This window comes from Schistocerca cancellata, chromosome 5, assembly GCF_023864275.1.
Source record: "Schistocerca cancellata isolate TAMUIC-IGC-003103 chromosome 5, iqSchCanc2.1, whole genome shotgun sequence".
Taxonomy (NCBI): Eukaryota; Metazoa; Arthropoda; class Insecta; order Orthoptera; family Acrididae; genus Schistocerca; species Schistocerca cancellata.
The window spans coordinates 475,305,671-475,327,351 of NC_064630.1; the positions used below are offsets into that span (position 1 = coordinate 475,305,671).

At 35.8% G+C, this 21,681-nt stretch overlaps 1 protein-coding gene and 1 long non-coding RNA gene across 2 annotated transcripts in view; one reads left to right on the forward strand and one right to left on the reverse strand.

Moving 5' to 3' along the window:
• The window catches only part of LOC126187308 (proton-coupled amino acid transporter-like protein CG1139), a 1,061,389-nt gene that overhangs the window by 481,819 nt on the left and 557,889 nt on the right, over positions 1 to 21,681 (reverse strand). The window lies entirely within an intron of this gene.
• Positions 17,873 to 20,460, forward strand: LOC126187310 (uncharacterized). The gene is made up of 2 exons (XR_007537706.1): positions 17,873 to 17,928; positions 20,286 to 20,460. It is a non-coding gene; the product is annotated as an uncharacterized LOC126187310 (long non-coding RNA).

Sequence of the window (21,681 nt, forward strand, 5' to 3'; positions counted from 1 at the left end):
AATGTACGTGAGAAGACTGCTTTCACTTTAGCAGCTACTGTCTACACCATTTTGACCGCCTTCTCTGTTTCCAGTGGTTGGTCTGAATGTTTTTTGCAACACAAGCTGCGAACACAGACCACAACAGAACTTCCTCCATTTCTATATTTCAAAATAACTGAATTAAGTTTTTGACGTTTACGGGGAGCGTAGTCGCTTGCCACTGATATTTCTTTTCTACACCGACAGATGGCGGGCGAGTAGTAGATTGGGGTTTGTGTCGTGTGAACACACCACATTGCAGCGATCTTTTGCATGTACAGACATCTGCGCCAATGTCTGCGCAGACGGATCGTTGCGTGTGGACCAGGCTTATGGCATAAGTAGCTGAACTCAAACGTTTCAGCAGATCATCAATGTGTTTCTTCCAATTTAATCGCTCATCAATGGACACACCTAAAAATTTGGAATATTATACCTTAGTTATATGCTTCTGATTAAGGTCTATATTTATTAATGGCGTCGTACCATTCACTGTACGGAACTGTATGTACTGTGTCTTATCAAAATTCAGCGAGAGTCCACTTACAAGGAACCACTTAGTAATTTTCGGAAAGACATTATTGACAATTTCATCAGTTAATTCTTGTTTGTCAGTTGTGATTACTATACTTGTATCATCAGCAAAGAGAACTAACTTTGCCTCTTCATGAATATAGAATGGCAAGTCATTAATATATATTAAGAACAACAAAGGACCCAAGACTGACCCTTGTGGAACCCCATTCTTGATAGTTCCCCAGTTTGAGGAATGTGCTGATCTTTGCATATTATGAGAACTACTTACTTCAACTTTCTGCACTCGTCCAGTTAGGTACGAATTAAACCATTTCTGCACTGTCCCACTCATGCCACAATACTTGAGCTTATCTAGCAGAATTTCATGATTTACACAATCAGAAGCCATTGAGAGATCACAAAAAATCCCAATGGGTGGTGTTCGGTTATTCAGATCATTCAAAATTTGATTGGTGAAAGCATATATGGCATTTTCTGTTGAAAAACCTTTCTGGAAACCAAACTGACATTTTGTTAGTACTTCATTTTTACAGATATGTGAAGCTACTCCTGAATACATTACTTTCTCAAAAATTTTGGATAAAGCTGTTAGAAGGGAGATTGGACGGTAATTGTTGACATCAGATCTATCCCACTTTTTATGCAAAGGTACAACAGTAGCATATTTCAGTCTATCAGGGAAATCCCTGTTCCAGAGACCTATTACACGGGTGGCTGAGAATCTTACTTATCTGTTGAGAACAAGCTTTTAGTATTTTGCTGGAAATGCCATCAATTCCATATGAATTTTTGCTTTTAAGCACGTTTATTATTTTCCTAATTTCAGAGGGTGAAGTGGGTGAGATTTCAATTGTATCAAATTGCGTAGGTATGGCCTCATCCCTTAACAGCCTAGCATCTTCTAATGAACACCTGGATCCTACTATATCCACAACATTTAGAAAATGATTATTAAAAATATTTTCAACTTCTGACTTTTTGTTCGTAAAGTTTTCATTCAATTTGATGGTAATATTGTCTTCCTGTGCTCTTGGTTGACCCGTTTCTCTTTTAATAATATTCCAAATTGTTTTAATTTTATTATCAGAGTTGCTGATTACAGACATGATACACATACTTCTGGATTTTTTAATAACTTTTCTTAATACAACAAAGTAGTTTTTATAATATTTGATAGTTTCTGGGTCACTACTCTTTCTTGCTGTCAGATACATTTCCCTTTTCTGGTTACAAGATATTTTTATGCCCTTAGTAAGCCATGGTTTGTTACAAGGTTTCTTACGAGTATATTTAACTATTTTCTTGGGGAAGCAGTTTTCAAATGCATTTACAAAAATGTCATGAAATAAATTATATTTTAAATTGGCATCAGGTTCACGGTACACCTCATCCCAGTCTAACTGCTGTAGGCTTTCTCTGAAATTTGCAATTGTTAAATCGTTGACTGAACGTACTACTTTGGAGGACTGTTTAGTATTGCTGAATGGAGCTATGTCATATATTGTAACTAGCTGTGCACCATGATCAGAAAGACCATTCTCAACAGGCTGAGCATTTATCTGGTTAAACTTATCTTGGTCTATAAAGAAGTTATCTATCAGTGAGCTGCTATCCTTTACCACCCAAGTAGGAAAATCAATGTATTATAACCATCAATTGTACATCACCCAAAATTCCTACCAATCACAATCCAACAATTACCACACACTAACAAGGAAAATCCCAAAAGATATGAAAACTTGCATCAGCACCAATCTCAGTAGGCCTATACACAATCTATAATCAACAAACTCATACCACACATAGAATATAAAACAAAAATCACACACACACACACAAAAGTAATGAAAACCATCCACCACCTATCTGGTTAAGTACAGTAACTTTATCACAGCCATTATTTCATCTCCCACTGCAACAAGCAAAGCCCTGCTCATTTATATCCATATCTTATTCACAACTGAAGAATGAAAAATTAATATTAAATCTCCGACCATAGGAAACACATGGCACTTATATTCCCAAACATAAAAATGACTCCATCAGCCACAATATGCACATTAAAAGTATCTCATCAGAAAATCAGCCAAAATTCTTCCAATAGCAACCTGAAATATTCAATTCATGTCAAACAACTCACTAACAAACATCAAGTACATGAGAGCGCCACCAAATACTACAACACACCACTGACAGACAGATTCAGATGGGTGTACCATCAGCACCTGACCTTGTGCAAATAACCTTACATTAGCGTAAGATAGTAAATAGTCATGAGACAATGATTGCCAAACAGAAATAAAACAGGACAGAATGATCTAGAATGAAGCCCAATTACTGTCGGAACATTTGTTCAGGGAGTCAGTACTGCCTGCAACGGGACTGACAATATAATTTTATTCAACCTGTCCTATAGGCACAGCTAAGATCTAGAAACTGTCCATTCTAACAACGAAATTCTTATACTTACATCCTAAACCATTTACTCCCTAAAGGTACTTATGATTAATAATGAAGAGTTAATTTATTAGACAGTGATTTGATTTACGAATTTTCTGGATGTTGGCCGCGACGTTCAAATAAACTTTCACCAGGTATTTCAGGATTTTGTTTTGCAATGCACATTTCCCACGGTATCTCAAGTTCTGCTGCATGTCCTCTTCTGGTTTTAACAAGTTTCATCGTTAAATACCTCAGTGACTGAAAATAACATTCAAGAATTCCACAACTTACCAACTCAAAATATTTAAATGAGTGTTAACTTCGAAGAAGCCTTCCAACAGTCATTACAACAGTACTAAGCTGCATACAACATAACCCTGTCACATATGCACACAACTATGAAACTAAATCTGCAGTTTATTACGTTCAACAGTACTACTATATATTTGCAGCTTAAGTACATACATCACAGTATGAAATAAGTTCTATACATTTATATACTAACCACAATCATTTAACCAATCAACTTATTTGCCTCCCAGAACGGGCATGTATATTACGTTTGCTATTCTCTCTCCAACAATTTTGCAACCCATTTTGTGTTCCACTTTTCGTCTCTAATTGTGTTTGAACAAATTTACAATGCATTCTCATATCATACCAATAGTGTGCAAATATAAACATTCACATTGATTTTGAAGTTAAGGTAACAAAGACAAATATGATGTCTTCCAAAAATAACATTTGACTGAATCCAGTATAATATTTTATTTCTTTGTGAAAAGCGGTAACGATTAACAAAGTATGTTTAAAATGAACAATCCCTGTTTATAGAGTAGAGTAACAGATAAAAACGTTGCCGGTTTGTAATCAGTTTGAAAACAAGATTACAACGATCAAGAAAAGTAATTAGGAATTAAAACCCGAACAAACGAAATATATAGTAATAAACTGACGAATTTTTATCTTGAGAATCAAATACAGTGGCAAGTCTCATCTTGTAGGTAAGCTAGTACTATCAGCCGGCCAAGACGAGCCATAACATTTCACAGCCTGCAGCGACAGGTCCCATGCTGCATGCTTCCCCTCTCCAGTCTCCGGAGCTCCAGCGGCGGGTGCTAGTGAAATGAGGGATTACACTATCAAATTTCTTTGTCCAATATCTTTGTCAAAGATTTTTGATGGTGTAATAGGGACTTTGCCAAATGTCGACCAAAATTTGATCAAATCTAGGGCCTCGGTGTAGATTTGATCAAAGAAATCGCTTGTCTTCTGTTCACTGCAATGTGACAAGTTACCCCATAGAGCGCTAGCATCGCTGCAGCGTTTTGTCATCTGTAGTGTTTTTATAACCATTGCCGGTAAATACAATTGGTGTGTGCCGTCAACTGCAAAACTAATAGAGATATATGAAGCTGATGAGGCGCTTTACAGCATGAGGCACCTTGAATACAAAAATAGATTAAGAAGATTGGAGACCCGACCCGACCCGACCCGACCCGACCCGACCCGACCCGACCCAGGCCGGCCCGGCCCGACCCTGTAGCAAGGAATCTGAGTGTTACAGTGAGCCTGTCTTCTGAAGATGTAGCAGTTCTTAAGTGAATATTGTGCTTTGTGATATGAGGATACGTTTCACTGAGCACATACAGAAATGTATGCCCATCCATTCTTAAGTAATTGATGTACGACTTGACGCCTTCCACTGTAAGCTCACGTAACAAGTTTTGTTGAATGCTTTTATCGTTTCGTCGTAAAACCCACGGCTTCACCCAGATTAGATTAGTTTTTCGTTCCATAGATCCATGCTGAGCAAATCCTCATGGATGTGGAACATGTCAATTTTTTTAAGCTGAAATAACAATACTAATAGTATGAATAAATACAATACATCATTTTTTTTCTATTAAAAATTTCGCCAATGGAGTTGAAGGAGTTGGCCACTAGTAAGTCTTTCAGGCTCCTTTTAAACTGATCTTTATTTCTAACTAAGTTTTTTATGTTTGCTGGCAAATCATTGAAGATGGGTGTTCCTGAGTAGTGGACCCCTTTTTGAACTAAAGTAAGTGCTTTTAAGTCCTAGTGCAGATCATTTTTGTTCCTGGCATTGTATGTATGAACTGAGTTGTTTGTTGGAAAAAGAGATATATTATTTAGGACAAATTACATTAAGGAGTAAATATACTGAGAGGCAGTAGTTAGTATACCCAGTTCTTTGAGGAGGTTTCTGCAGGACGTCCGTGAATTTACTCCACAAATAATAACTTATTACACGCTTTTGGACTCCGAAAACGTTTGTTTGACTTGAAGATTTACCCCAAAATATTATCCCATATGACATTATGGAATGAAAGTAGGCAAAGTATGCAAGCTTTTTCATTATTATGTTGCCTGTGTCTGCTAACACTCGAATTGCAAATACAGATTTGTTAAGGCATTCCTGCAGTTCTGTGGTGTGCTCCTCCCAACTGAATTTATTATAAAGTTGTATTCCCAGAAATTTAAGACTGTCAACGTCGTATGTATGGTTCCTTTTTTTCCCACACTTCTTTTCGGCATGTGCACACAATGCAATTGCAGTACGTGCAACTGATGCGGTTAATAACAAGTTGTTGTCAGCCATCTTGAACTTTGACGAAAAATTTGATGACAGTGTAATACCCCTTCTAGCGCTACATCAAAGATCTTTGTCAAATATATTTGACGGAATATTTGATCACATCTTTGATCAAATCTTTGATAAAGAAATTTGATAATATAATACGGCCTTACCGATAGATGTCGTCTGTATTGTCCGCCATATTCGAATTTGGCAAGAAGTTTCTCTCAGTCTGTACGGTGTATAAGGAATTAAGGATTACCGAAATGGTGATTTCTTGTTCCACTTTCAACTGTACGAAGCGATGGAGTAAGGAAAGTGACTTACCATTTCACAGGTAATAGGACTACCGATACAATACGTTAATAATACAGACTTAGTGCGTTTGCTAATTCGATATTTTTGAACAGGTTTCCTCCAAAGCACCCAGAGCTGCTAAAGAAGTGGATTACTTCCGTGAAGCAGAAAGGTTTTAATCCTACGTCATGTAAGTTTTTTTTTGCAGAAACCATCTCCGGCGAGATAATTATATAGTGAGCCCTGGAATGTGGAAGAAACTTCTCAAACCGGAAGCAGTGCCATCAGTTTTTGATTTTCCAACAAATTTGATGCCACCAAATATACAGCCACGATGACATGTTAGGATTTTGAGTGACAACGATGCTTCTCCATTTGAGGTAGCTAATTAATTTCCTTGCTATGTGTGTGCTTTTTACTTTTGTGAATTTATTTTGTATGGACACAAATGGGCCACATAGGTCTAAGCAATAATGTAATACAGATCCATATTTTTGTTTTTAGCGTTCTGTCATGGAATCCGTGCTCGATTTGCCCACTGCAGAAGCTACTGATTGCGTGGAGAATGTTGTCAATGAGAATTCTTCCGTGGAAAGCATGTCCCATTAATCCAATGCAGAATTGTGTCGAAAACGTTAGTAGGCCGATACGGATGTTTTCACACCCCCAGAGTTTTCTTATAATATTTTTTCATCAAGTGTTGAGTTATTTCAATCATATAAACGAAATTATTTCTTTATTTCAGAGTGCAGTTGGTTCTTCAGTAATTGATTGTGGTATACAGTCGAAAGTAGAAATGGAAGACAAGGCGATCGAAACTTGCAATTTTTTTCTCGGACATTGTGTACGAATTAAAACGTAAGCTGAAGTGTGTCCATGATAAACTTTGAAGAAGAGAGAAGAAAGTGTTTACCATGGATGACATCATAAGTTCATTGAACGAGAAGGGGCATCTTCCTGAGAAGTTACATAACTTCCTCAATCATCAGAAAGGAACACAAGTGGATTTAGTGTGCAATTTAGTGAACAACTCTCTCTCGTCAAAGGGTTATACATACACAACAAATGTGAAAATGTTTGCGATGACTGTGTACTTTTATTCACCAGCAGCATATGAATACCTGCAAAAATTAATGCCTCTGCCCTATAAAGCATAGACTGCGAACCTGGCTTCATAAAAAATGTTTTTAAGTACATTGATTGTAAGGGACCAGTTCAGCGATTCATGTTTAATTGTAGACAGTATGGCAATTAGGAAGCAAGTAGTTTGGGACCAAGGAACTAAGCAATACACAGGTTTTTTAGACTTTGGTGGGGAAGTGCCTCAGTCAAAAGAAGTAATAGAGGCATCTGAGGCTCTGGTTTTCATGCTTGTCTCTATTAAAGGCAAATTTAAATGCCCATTGCATATTTATCAATGGTGTACGGGCAAATAATCAGGCCACACTGATAAAATCTGCTTTAGAGAGGCTGCATAATTCTGGCATTAGGGTTTGGTGTGTTACATGCGATGGCTGCAAGGTAAATATAAGCACTTTACGTTCACTTGGCTGTACTTTAAATTTTTCCAAGGGTGGAAAAATACGATGTTTATTGTATCTTGGACATGTGTCATATGATTAAGTTAGCCAGACATGCTATAGCAGAAGTATCTGCTATTGAGTCTCCAACTGGCATTATTAGATGGCATTTCATTGAGCAATTGAACAAGGTACAACAAGAAGAAGGTATGACATTTGCCAACAAACTATCAGGACAACAAGTTATGTAAATAGACAAATGAATGTTTCATTAGCTGCACAGACTTTGAGTTCTAGCGTGGCAGATAGTATAGAGTTTTTGAGGAGGGTTGATGATCCAAATTGTAAAGGAAGTGAAGCAACAGTAGAATTTTTGTATTATATTGATAGGATTTTTTATATTCTGAAGCCATTAGGTAAAGGGTATAAGAGCCCCCTGAGACTTGACAACAAATCTTATTGGCTTGGTATTTTCAGAGACACTGAAAATTATATCAAAAGCTTAAAAATCATTGGTGTTCCGTTGCTGCTCCATGCAAGAAATACTTCTGCTTTTGGGATAATTTTCAATATGCAATCAGTCAGGCACATAGCTCTGGCAAATATGCTTCGTGTTGAATCTCCTCTGAAGTATTTGCTAACACATAAACTGTCACAAGACCACATAAAGCTTCCCCCCCCCCTGCATTCGGTCCAGAGGTGGTTGGAACAACAATCCAAATGCATACCAGTTAAAATGTGCCATGAGAAAGTTGCTCTTGGGTAACAGTGTCACTGCAATGAATAAGAAATGCTCAAATTTTAATGTGTGTTGTTTGCCACCTGTTTATGATTTTGATCCAAGAAAGCATGTAGTAGAAAGTGCTGCAGTAAATGAAGTAGAGAAGTGGTGTGCACTTCTTGATAAGATTAAGTTCTCATTTTACAAGCAAAACATACTCTTATTACATTGCAGGGTATGTGTCATTGCGACTTTCAAGACAGATCACATGCAAAGACTGTCGTCACATACTGAAGGCCACCAGCAGTTAAATCTGCATTAGAATGTGATGCTCTCTACGCTTTTCCCAATATGACCAATAAAAATGCATTTGTAAATTTTGTTAACTGGGGAAAACTGGTTAAAACAAGTGACTGCGTGTACTGTGTTGTAGAACACTCAGAGAAACTGTTTCAGATGTTTGTCATTGCTGGAAATATGTGACAGAAATATATACAGGCCAAGATTTTGCATTGTGTTAAAAATAAATTTGTAGGTTTCCCATTTCCTGCTCTTGGTCATGATTACCATTATGAAATTGGGATTGAGGACTTAATCAGACTCAACTTGTTTGTAAGATTGCATCCCTGTACTCCTGCATACACTTAAAAACATATGGAAAAAAAAGTCTGCTGAGAAAATTTTAAACAACAAATCAAGTATAAAGCAGAAATTAAATAAACTCATATTGTTTAATCATGTATAGTGCTCAAATTGGAAAAGATTATGTAATAGGACATTCCATGCAGATGGGTGTGACATTGTGACAGATTTTTTAAAACTATTTTGTCCATAGATTTGTTGTGTAATGATGAACTTCAAAGGATGAATCACATTGAAGTAAAATTAACTCTTCACATCCTGTGTAGATATTGTAACAAAATTATAACTGTTTATTACATAAGCTTATTTTAAGATGTTTGGTGTTACAAAATATGCACTTGCATTAAAAACAGGTGATTTGTGTGAAATTAATGGGAAAAAATATGTTCTGAGACTTATTTGACAGATGGCTTTCAGTGTGAGAATATATTTTCCTCAATAACTATGTCAAGTTGAATTTTTCACTTTAAGAAAACAGTTTAATCACAGGATGGGTGTGATCTAATGGAGTATGCAGTAGCCCTATGTTTCAAACAGTAATGTTTGTGTATACTCTGCAACATAAGAGCAATAAAATTGTTACTCTGTTAATTCTTGTTTTAATACTTCCTAGAATGAACACAATGTTCCAATTGATAGTAAGCATTGTTATTACTTTAGAACCATTCTAGAATAAGGGGGCCTGAGTAAGGCAAAACCTAATTTTCTAAATTTTGTCTTTATGTTGCTAGGAGGTCTTTCTAAAATATTTTCTTGTTTTGGGGGGGAGAATGCAAACAATCATATAGAATTATATTTCTAGCACTACAAAGTACAGAATACAGTGATTACAGTTACACTCGGAAATTTCAGTATTCATGTTACATGCCTAATTTTTCATCAACATTAACCTTAATTATACGGTTACACTTTTTGCTGATTTGAACTGTGTACTACATGTTAAAAAGATTTTGTTTGGTCATAGTAATAAAAGCATTTCATTTTGTTAGTTCTTATGTCCCATACGGAACTGAAATTATGATGACAAAGGAAGGAATTAACATTAAGGAATCTTACTTAACAGAAATTATGTAGCAATGGTTACACTTTTTGCTAGTTAACTTTAACATAAACCATTTAGTTTTCCATTAAGAGTGAAAGCAATTGCACAAATCACATAAAGAACAAAGTTTCCCCATAGGGAACTAAAGTATTTTATGTTTGAGTTATTGCAGACCCGAATTACTGTGCTCTTCATATTTCTATTTAAAAAAGTTTGTAACCAGTCAGTACCTCTTAATTCACCATAGAGGTTATACAGTAATCAAACAATTTACTTTTTTCAGAATTTCTGCTAAGTATTAAAAGTGTGAAAACCTATTCAATTAGTAATTGCTTTACCAATAACCTGTAGTAGTAGCACACGTATAAGCAGCTGATTATGGGAGTCAAGAGTTATGTTAAAGTTAACGATACTGACTGGTATTACTTGCTCACAAAACACTGTAGTTGCTGTACAGTTTATGCTGTATGTGGTGTACCCAATGTTATTCCTGGACGACATAATATTCTGTTATCCAATGGGAGTGCACTGGTACCACACCTATTTAACGAAAGTTTTGCTGTGGAATAGTTGTACCAGATGCCTGTACCAGAAAACAAATCTCCACTGTGACACCCTCATGTTGTTGGTATATTATTAGGGCAATTCCATAGTTACGGGTGTTACATGTACACACCTTAAAATCAGGAAAAATAATGTAAGGAAAAATATTTATTGAATTTAATATTGAAAACTTTTAAGGCTTACATTATATTTCATGTTAGAAATGTTGATACTGGAATTGTTTTATTGTTCTCCTGGTTATTAATCAAAAAAGTAGTGTTACGGGTGTTACCAAAAGTATCCCTGGCCCCTGTAATGAGTTAGGGAATTCTCTAATTTCTGCAAACTTGATGAAGCCTGTATTCTTGTAAAACAACTGTTAAGAGGTATTACCCCAAATTTTATTTTGGAATATAAAGTTTTATTTTTTTGGACATCATAACTCAGTATATATATATTTTTTGCCATTACGGGTGTTACACTAAATGTTACGGGTGTTACATAGATGCATCAGATTTGATTCTTGAAGGAATAAATCTACATCTTACAATTGCATAAAAAGAAAAGAATTATTGTAGTTTATTTGGAATAAAAGTATGTACTTAAGAAAACATATTTGAAGGATAAAGCTATTTATTACACAAAAAATTTTGTTACAATTTTATAGTACAACTAGACCAAGATATCGTTACTTACTTAACATTTACCTCATTTTGTAGGCCTAATAAATTTATGACAAAAATGTTTTCTTATTATTGATAGGTTTAAAAACTTCATTTAATAAACTTTTTCAGCAACATCCAACTCAAAATTCTCATAGTACAAACGGTTACCTTGTTGTTTGATTTCTGGTGTTGTTGCCTTAGATAGTACTTGACTGAATTTCACAAAACAAACATCAGTTTCATCTAGTTTAAAAAGTGTTTTACTTTTTCCTACTGACTTCAGAAACATTATTTTCACATCCTCCTCTTCATCAACCACACTCTGGCAGATTCCCAAGTAATGGTGTTGAATTTTGGATAGTGTTGGCTTCTTTTTGTCACTTGGAATGTCAACCAAGACAAATAACCCAAATTTTAAATCAGACTTTTCAATTTTATTAGTTAGGCTTAACTCACAAGCGCTTCCAATATTGTCTTGTGATTCAGATAGTGAAACAGTCTCCTGATCAGAATCATCAGAACTGCACACTTCATAATATTTTATGTATCTTTTTGCATGTAATGTTTCCTCAGTAATAAATACTGACATCCTTGTCATTAATGACTCTGCTGTTTTTGAAACCACCAAATCAGTTGTGTTATAAGCCTGAAAGTGATGGCAGCCCTGGATTTGAGGAATTGCTTGTAAATTTTTCCACCTTTCATCCAAAATAGGAATGTTATGCCTCACTTTTATCTTATCAACCCATAGTACCTTAATTGTAGAAAAATTCTTCAGAGTGTAGTCATGAAAGTCAATTGCGTTGTTAATAATAACTTTCCTAGATCTAACAGCTGTCCACACACTCCTCTTCAGTGCCACTCCTATACCATCCATGGCTCCTTTACCGTGTGAACTGCCAAAAAAATTCCACTCAACTATCAATCCAAAGTTTCAGAGCCAATTATATCGGAAACTATCTTTTTAATAACACCAGATTTTTTACTGGGGCTTTTTGGAAGTACCCCTTCAACACTTTCTTCACAGCTTTCCCAAATGTCTGTTTACACTTATAAATCCCAATAAGAGAAGATTCATTTGGAACTTTTGACCTGTTGAGTTCTAGTTTTTTCTTTTCTCTGAATGCTCTCTCTCTCTCCCTCTTATTTTTGTTCGATTCTTATCTCTTAAGATGTTGATTACTTTTCTTTCTTTTTTTTTAACCTCAGTCTTCTTAATTTGTCTCATTCTCGTTCTTTCTTCAAGTAAACTTCTCTGTTTTCATTGTTTTCTTTCATCTTTTCTCGGTACTTCTTCACTATTTCCCTTGCTGGTACTGGTGCCATGGTCTCCGAAGACAGAAATCCTGATAATGTAGGCCTATATATGTATAAACATAACACTGTGCAGAGAGATAAAAGTAAAAACATTGTTAAACATAGGCTCTTATGAATGACAAGAATTTGGCTCAATGAGCAGTTTAGGGGCTATATAAAATTTAAAACTAAAGTTAGCACTATTGTTGTTCTTGGAAAAGTTAGAATGGAAAACATAAACTATATGTAATCTGAAGAATTTTGGGCTTAATTAACTATTTAGAAGACTGTCAGTTGAGTCATGTTAATGCCCTAATTAACTTTTATAATGTAGGTGTAGTGCTTAAACAAATGTATGCAATGGAATAAAATTTTTAGTTTCCATGCTTAAAATTGTTTTCAAAAATGGCTCCGAGCACTATGGGACTTAACATCTGTAGTCATCAGTCCCCTAGAACTTAGAACTACTTAAACCTAACTAACCTAAGGACATCACACACATTCATGCCTGAGGCAGGATTCGAACCTGTTACCGTAGCTGTCACGCGGTTCCAGACTGAAGCGCCTAGAACCACACGGCCACGCCGGCCGGCAAAACTGTTTTCATATATAATAAGCATAGTTAAGAAACTTTATTCATTAATAATAATACCCTTGGATTATAATTTAAATGTAGGGCCTAGGCCTACTAAAGATTAAGGTGGCATTAAACCTACCAATTCAAGTTACGGGTGTTACGCATGTGTTAAGTAACACACGAAACAAAAATTAGTAACACCCGTAACAGCTTTAAGATATTGTAAAATATGTGCATAACCTCACTTTTACAGAAAGGTATTGTACAGAACAAATTTACTAGATTACAAATTAAACTTTTGTATCTTTTTTGTTAAGGGTGTTACAAGCTGCATATATATTATAAAACTAACAAAATAAAGAGATGCAATTACCTTACCTCAACAAAATGAATTATTATGAGCTATAACAATGTTGACTTCAATATTCTTTGCAACAATAGAGCAATCAGCCAGAGATAACAGAACTAATATTCATCTCTGGTGCCATAGAGTAGTGCACTTTAAACACTTAGTGAAGGTAGAAATTTATTTTTTTCATATTCATGATTATTTTGCAATGAACACATGTAGTTTTAACTTGGCATTTTTAAGGTTATATTTGTAATATTGTCTTTAATTGTTTTGTCAGAAAGTCTCTTTAACATGGAATGACCCATTAGCTATTATTACTGAGAGAGAGAGAGAGAGAGAGAGAGAGAGAGAGAGAGAGAGAGAGAGAGAGAGAGAGACTGAAGAACTGTAAAAAACTGGTGCTTCTACCTTGTCTTTAATTGTTTTGTCAGAAAGTCTCTTTAACATGGAATGACCCATTATCTATTATTACTGAGAGAGAGAGAGAGAGAGAGAGAGAGAGAGAGAGAGAGAGAGAGAGAGAGAGAAAGAGAGAGAGAGAGACTGAAGAACTGTAAAAAACTGGTGCTTCTACCTTATCACTCAGTTAAAATACACCATGCCACATAGAGGCGTTAATAAAATCTTGGCATTTAAATTTCTGATCAAAGAGAGGGCCAAATTCGTAAGTGCAGTTGCAATTACCGTGTCAGCATATATGGAGATCGGTAATGCAAAACTTCAGAAAAAGAAAAATAACAATTTTTTCCGTTTATACGTAAGTAATACTTTAAAAGTTCAGTTGTAATTTCTGTTGTCAGTAAAGATACCTCTAAGCAAACGATGTCAACGTTTGATTTTCCGAATTATACCTGTAGTTAAAAGCTTTGCCAAGTAAGGTAATTTGTTGACCTCCATTGAATCTTAAATAGTGTTTTAAAATGGGCAAATAAGTAAAGCACTCATAAAATTAATAGTAAACGATTTATAGGTCAGCTTCTCAAACTTTCAAAACACACTCGAATTTAGGAATTTCATAGCAGAACTGTCACTGTTTTTTCTCACTAGATTAGAAACACTTCATTATGTTGATGTGTAGATATCTAGAACATCCAAAATAAAAGACTTATGAGGGCGCAGAACGAAAAACATTTCCATCCGTGTTTCGACACTTCGTTATCTGCCACATTTAGATATGGCGGACACCAGTGATCTCTGGCAGAGACTCAATGATATGATCTTTGGCCGGTATGCGCTAGAGCCATCTGTCGGTAGGTCCGATACGCCTGTGTAATAGAGATGGGCAAACTGAAACACGTAACTGTTCTGAAACAAATGAAACAGTACAATGTAATGTTCCGATACGCTGTTTCGAAACAGTGAAACAGTTTGTGTTTTGTAATCTTATGAACATACACATTTTATCATCTTGATTGTCTACTGTATAAGTATGTCCATATAAACGCAAATGAGGTGCGAGAGCGCTAATCATGTCGCAGAAAGTATGAAACTATCACTTAGGCGTCTTGGCAGTTTCGTATTTCCTGCAGCAAATGCGCTGCTTTCGTGTCGCGTGACTTTCATACTTTTCAATTGGCTGAGGACAGCCATAGCTGAAGACAGAAGAACCACCACGAACGGAACTGGAGGTGGGAGCAAACTGCAGAAACAACAGATATTCTACTGGGAGTCCCACATTCCGTCAGTATGGGTAATATACCCATCCTGCCAATTTCCATCTACTCAAAGGGAATCATAGTGGATAATAGGCACAGTGACCATAGACTCAGAAATAATTCGAATAAATAACAAAATATAACAGAAGATTTTTTTGTCTTTCAAGGTGTTTCGAACCGTTACTATAAATTCACCATGCTTCCCAGCCCTTCCCGTACACCATTACACTATCAGTGATTTGTCAAACAGATTGCTTGCAATTATACCTACATCAAATTTATGTATATGTCTAATAACTGTCACTCTACGCCTTTTTTTATTCAAAATGTTGTGGCCTTACTTGGGTTTCTTAATATGATTACTGTACTTGAACGGAGAAGCGTATGTTGTAAAAAAAGTGTAATTTAACTGAATAATTTTCACATATTTATTATTTTGAATGTGAATAGTATGCGTTGTTTTATTGTTTGGTTAGTGTTTATAAAGCAGATGTTACGCCATTTCGAAACAGGACAGTCAGCTAGAAATGAAGCTTTACTTTCGGATATCTTAAGCTTCATGCTATTGCTTGTCGAAAAGATTCCGACATTCTTGAAAGTGTTTCATGAAGTGGTATGTTGTGTTTCAGTACCTGTGCCGAGCCCGAATCTCGTCCGACACAGAGTGGCATGAAACATCACTGTTTCGATACAATTAGTCCGTTCCAGGCACAGGTGAACTGAAACAGCCTTATTTTGAAACAACGATACAGTTTCTGTGTCTGGCTCGAGATCGAATCTGGTCCGAGACAGGGGCGGAATGAAACACCACTGTTTCGAAACAGTGAACCACAGCCGTTCCAAAACACTGAAACAGTTCCACGTATCGATACACTGTATCGAAACATAGAAACAGTGGCCAAGCAGTGTTGCCAATTTAGCGACTTTGTCGCTAGAAGTGGCGACTATTGCCTTCGTCTTAGCGACAAAAAAAACTTTTTAGCGACAAAAATTATTTAGCGACTTATCTGGCGACTTTTTGAGTGCTGACGACTTTTGAAGTACAAATCAAAACTATTATGTGCCTGTATGTTCATTGACAAAACTAAGATTTTAACTGTAGAATGGGTACTACACTGAGTTTGTTCTAGATTTACTAAGTCAAATTAAGTTCTTAGCAGATCATGTAGCATTGTTCAGCATTTAGTGAACCTGAATGTGGGAATTGCCTACAGAGTAAGAAAACCTTGGCTATAGAACAATTCATTATTCATTACCCACTGGCCTGTTATCGTCGATGGCGTATCGATCTATAATTCTTCAACTTTTGAACTCCCTTTATTTTTCGAATTGACAAAAAAACATACGTAATATTAAGTATAATAAAATACATTTCTGTCCAGCAACCTCTAATTTTTCGAAATGTTAACTCGCAGTCAAATTATTAACACATGCACAGTGGTAACACAAGAACAATTCGGTGGGGGTATCTCAGACATTATTACGTTTTAAACAATGAACAATAGGACTGATGTCGAGTTAGCAAGTGAGTAGATTGTTTCATGACCTCTAGTTCGCCTGAGTTTTAATGTATTTTCATTGATTATAAATTGGTGAAACTTATGTTGTGGTGTCTTACATAATGGATTTACCACAGAAGAAGAAGCAGTACGCTCAAAAATACCGGGTTGCGTGGGAAGCAGAACCTGAATTCAATGGGTGGCTGAAACCAGTCGTTGGAGACTTATCCAAGGCAAGATGTCAAGTATGTGCAACAGAGTTTTATGCTAAATTGTGTGATATTAGAAAGCATTCGAAAACTATTAAGCATAAACAAAAAATTGATTTTAAAAAAACACAAATCATCTCACCTGTGAAAATTGTTCCGAAAACTACAGTTAAAATAGCAAGCAGAGAGGAAGGCGCCCTTTCTTTATTTATTGCTGAACGTTGTTCTATTTTAGCTGTAGATCATTTAGGAATACTGCGCAAGAAGGTGCTTTTCGGTGATGAGGGCGCTAAAAACATGCAATTACATCGTACAAAGTGCACTAACATTATAACTGAAGTTTTGGCTCCATATTTTAAACAATAATTGGTTGGAGATATAGGTGACCAAAAATACAGTGTACTAATAGATGAATCCCCAGACGTATCAATATCTGAAATGCTAGGTATCGTTATACGGTGCTATAGTGTAAAGAACCAAACCATTAGATCAGTATTTCTCAAACTCGCTCTAGTAGAAACTGCAGATGCAAGAAATCTGGCTGCTGTTCTTGTGAATTCTTTGAAAGATCTCAAACTTCCAATCGCTAATATGGTAGGAATTGGCACAGATAATGCTTCTGCAATAGTTGGAATAAACAGTGGGCTTTTCCAACAACTCAAGAGAGAATATGGTTTGAAGCATTTGGTACTGATCCGTTGCATTTGTCACTCTCTTCAGCTTGCAATTTCGCACGCCTGGTGAATACCAACTACAGTTCTGTCAGAGCATGAAACAGAAGAGTTATTCGATCTTCTGAGTGACGACGATGAATAGCTCACATAGCGGTATGTATATATTTTGAAACCTAATTTGAGTTCTAGCTTTCTTTTGTTACAAATATAGTTGTATATTTCTAGTGTATTTGACTACTGTGATTGAAACAACGATTTATGTGTTGCATCAATTATGATAACATGTTTAATTAAACATTAGCGTATTTTATATGTATGTTGTTGCAAGCGATGCGTCATTTAATTAAAACAATATAGCAATTAGGTATGAGACAATTTTTATTAATATTCTATTACCCCCCCACTCACTGGCTTATTGCATCATTCACAGCACGAAATTTTCAGTACACTCCTAGTAAAATCAGTTTTAGAGACTTTCTAGCGACTTTTGATATCGAATCTAGCGACTCGGGTTTTTTAGAGTTGGCAACACTGTGGCCACGTCTACTGTGTTATTTTTTACAAGGTCTTTGACTGTGTAAGTTCTCGAACATTCGTGAATCGTGAACCAACGCCCAGTCCCGCCTGAGCCAGCGAAGTGAGACGAAAAGTGCAATTATTTATTACATTGAAAACTGATTTGTGAATTTGCGATATCGGTATCCGTTTCATTGTTAGCAATTGAAGCTGCAACTACAGCATCAAAAGTTTTATATTGTTTTTACGATCTGAATTCTCTAACACCTTCCGTTCTTCGCTCGCGTATCCACTAAAGTACCACACATCAGCGTGCAAGGACGTCGTAAGAATATCAAATAAGATATTGAAAGAATACGTCTACTGCTCTATTAGTAGGTCGATGTGTGTACCTCTTACGAAGGCACAGCGATAAAAAAACTTCGGTCTGAGAATGGAGATGCGTTACTACTATGGTGGCACACGCCTTTTGACAGTTCGTGATGAACAAAATAACGTATGGTTTAAAGGAAGCGATGTTGCGGGAATTCTAGGTTATAAACAACGTACACAAGCAGTTGTAAAGAATGTTAATGCAGAAGATAAAACGTCATTAAAAGCCCTCAATATTAACTTAAAAGGAATTCATAAATCGACAATATTCATCACTGAAAGGGGACTGATATCTTTAATACAGAAACATAAAACAGTATCTTCAGAAAAAGTAGTAAAACAGATTATAAATGATTTCAAGTTAAATTTGGATTTACCGGAAAAAACTAAAGAACAAAAATGCATTGGCGAAATCATTGACAGGTTTCCAAACGAAAATCCAATAACACAGTTTCATGTAAAACCATATAGGATCGATTTGTATTTTGAAAAATATAGAATTGCTGTTGAATGTGATGAAAAAGGCCACAAAGATCGGAACATAAAAAATGAAATTGAAAGACAAAAATTCTTAGAAACCAAGTTAAAATGTGTGTTTATTCGCTTTAATCCAGACCAGGAAAACTTTGATATTAACGATGTTGTATCTCAAATAAGAACAGTTATACAAAATAGAGAAAAAGAATTCATGATAAACATAAACGAGGGGGAGGGAGGGGGGGGCGGCAGTAACAGTAGTACATAATTTACTTTCCGTGTCACTTTACATCATAAAATGGCCTAGACATAACCCTTTCCACCCTGAAAATATTTTTATTATAGTATCCTGATGCCCTTGATTACAGAAAAATTACGAAAAAATTTGGCATGTATAATTATGCAAAAAAAAGCACTAGCATGACCGTGTGGATCAGGTTTTAATTCCGTAGAAATTTCGTATGATCTCATGCCGTTACTTAGTGCAAATTTTGAAGTTTACTATATAAATTACAACATAACCATATTTTACCTATATATATATATATATATATATACTCGTCAAAAATATTACAATCATAGCTACAGGTATCACAAATTATCAAAAATATTCATAGCAATTCAATGCCAGCTTCGAAGTAGAGAGGATATAAAATGTAGACTGGCAATGGCAAGGAAAACGTTTCTGAAGAAGAGAAATTTGTTAACATCGAGTATAGATTTAAGTGCCAGGAAGTCATTTCCGAAAGTATTTGTATGGAGTGTAGCCATGTATGGAAGTGAAACATGGACGATAAATATTTTAGACAAGAAGAGAATAGAAGCTTTCAAAATGTGGTGCTACAGAAGAATGCTGAAGATTAGGAGGGTAGATCACACAACTAACGAGGAGGTATTGAATAGAATTGGGGAGAAGAGGAGTTTGTGGCACAACCTGACAAGAAGATGGGACCGGTTGTTAGGACATGTTCCAAGGCATCAAGGGATCACCAATTTGATATGGAGGGCAGCGTGGAGGGTAAAAATCATAGAGGGACACGAAGAGATGAATACACTGAGCAGATTCAGAAGGATGTAGGTTGCAGTAGGTACTGGGAGATGAAGAAGCTTGCACATTATAGAGTAGCATGGAGAGCTGCATCTAACTAGTCTCAGGACTGAAGACCACAACAACAACAACATGCTGTTAAAAGCATAGTGAGATTTTCTTTTTCATCATTGCCAACACAACTTTCTTGCACTTTTACGTTATCACATTTTTCCCTTGAGGATGGTGAAGAGAGGGGGTGGGGGGAAGCGAACTTTCATAAGAACTGAAAACTCTACTTGCGTCATTTGTTATTTTCAAAATGTTACTCTCTTTCCACATACTGTTCTATTTCTTCAAACAAATAATGAATTTCTCAGGTTATTACATATTATTTACTGTACATTGTCCAGCAATACTTCTGTTGTTACCGGATAGTTTGTAATTTGGCACTACCTTTGTGCCACTGGTATGGAGTAGTGTAATTTTGCATAGAAGAAAATCGAGTGGACTAGAATGTCCTGTCAGTATGGGACAAATTCAGACAATATGGAACTTTTTACACTAAATTTGCAATATAATGTCACCCTTGTCTCACACAGATTGTAGCAGCCATTGGGGTGCCTGTCTGGCCAGCTTCTGCAGCTTTCGCTTTCTCAAGACTGAAGACCACAACAACAACAAATTTTTATTTGTCTGAAGTAATGGTATTGTGATGATGTATCTCATTACTCCTAATGGTATACAGAAAATAAAAAGTAACTGTGAAAGTAAAAATCTTTGTTTTCTTGTATCATGTCCTGACAACAGGTCCTTCCCAAGCAAGATTATACCTACTTAACCCAGAGTTCTTTTTTGTAGCTGTTTGTCTTAGGTACATATCATAAATTATTTATGCTGCATAGTACCTTGTGGATGTATATCTGGTGCAAGTGTTACTACTCTCTTTTACAACAGTGTTCTGTTACTGTGTGTACTAACCCAAAGAACATGCTACCACTTTGTCAGAAAGAAGGAATTATGTTTGATCCAAGAGCTAAAATGCTTATCCCTGAACTACTTAAAAATTTGGTGATTAACACAAACCAAATTCAATATTATTCATCTGTCAAAGATAATTTTAATACAGAGAGTTATGTACATGCAGTGCATGGTTTCCTGTACTTTATTTATTCTGTTTAACTACAGCAGTATAAAACTATTTAGCCAAGGTTTCCTGTACTTGGAATGTGTTTATTGTTTATGGATTCATTGCCTCAACAAACCCACTACTTTAGAATGTAGATGTGCATATTAACTATGTGTGTAGGTATCTAGACACCACTTGTAATTTTAGTGTTCAGGAATTTGCCAGATGAACATGTAATTGACTTAACAGTAGCTCTTACATGCATATCTTGCATATGAAGAATAGAAATCTTTACAAAACTGACTCATTCCTCGTATGATTTGTTCACTGCATGAGATAGAAACAAACACTTCAAGTATCAATGAGTACATTGTACAGTATAGCATTTAGTATTGCAGTTTTAGGCAACCTGTTTCTCCAGTTGGAAAGGAAGTTGCTTGCAAAATGCTTTTTTTAACGTGCACTCCTCTCATATGTAGGTCTATGGGTAGCCACATTTTATGTGGCAGGTTCTTTCCTTGCTGAAGTCGTCATTCAAGCCTACAAAAAAGTATATCTGCAGTAACAGTTCTTTCAAATGCTACCACTTATACAGTGAAGTTACGTGGACAACTACAGCCAGATTTTCCCAACAAGTTCATGAAATAATCACACTGAGTGACTGTAACAGTAGGACCTGCTCACATTAGTGACTTTGACATTGAAATGTGGAATGGATGAGTGCACTGTATGAATTTTTACACTGAGATATTAAGCTGAAAATAGCTAATCACACCTCTGCCATGGGGAAGTTACTGTAATGATTACTAGGAGCTAAATTCCTATTGCTATATAAAGATAACAATGTTGAAATTAAGGCAATGACATTA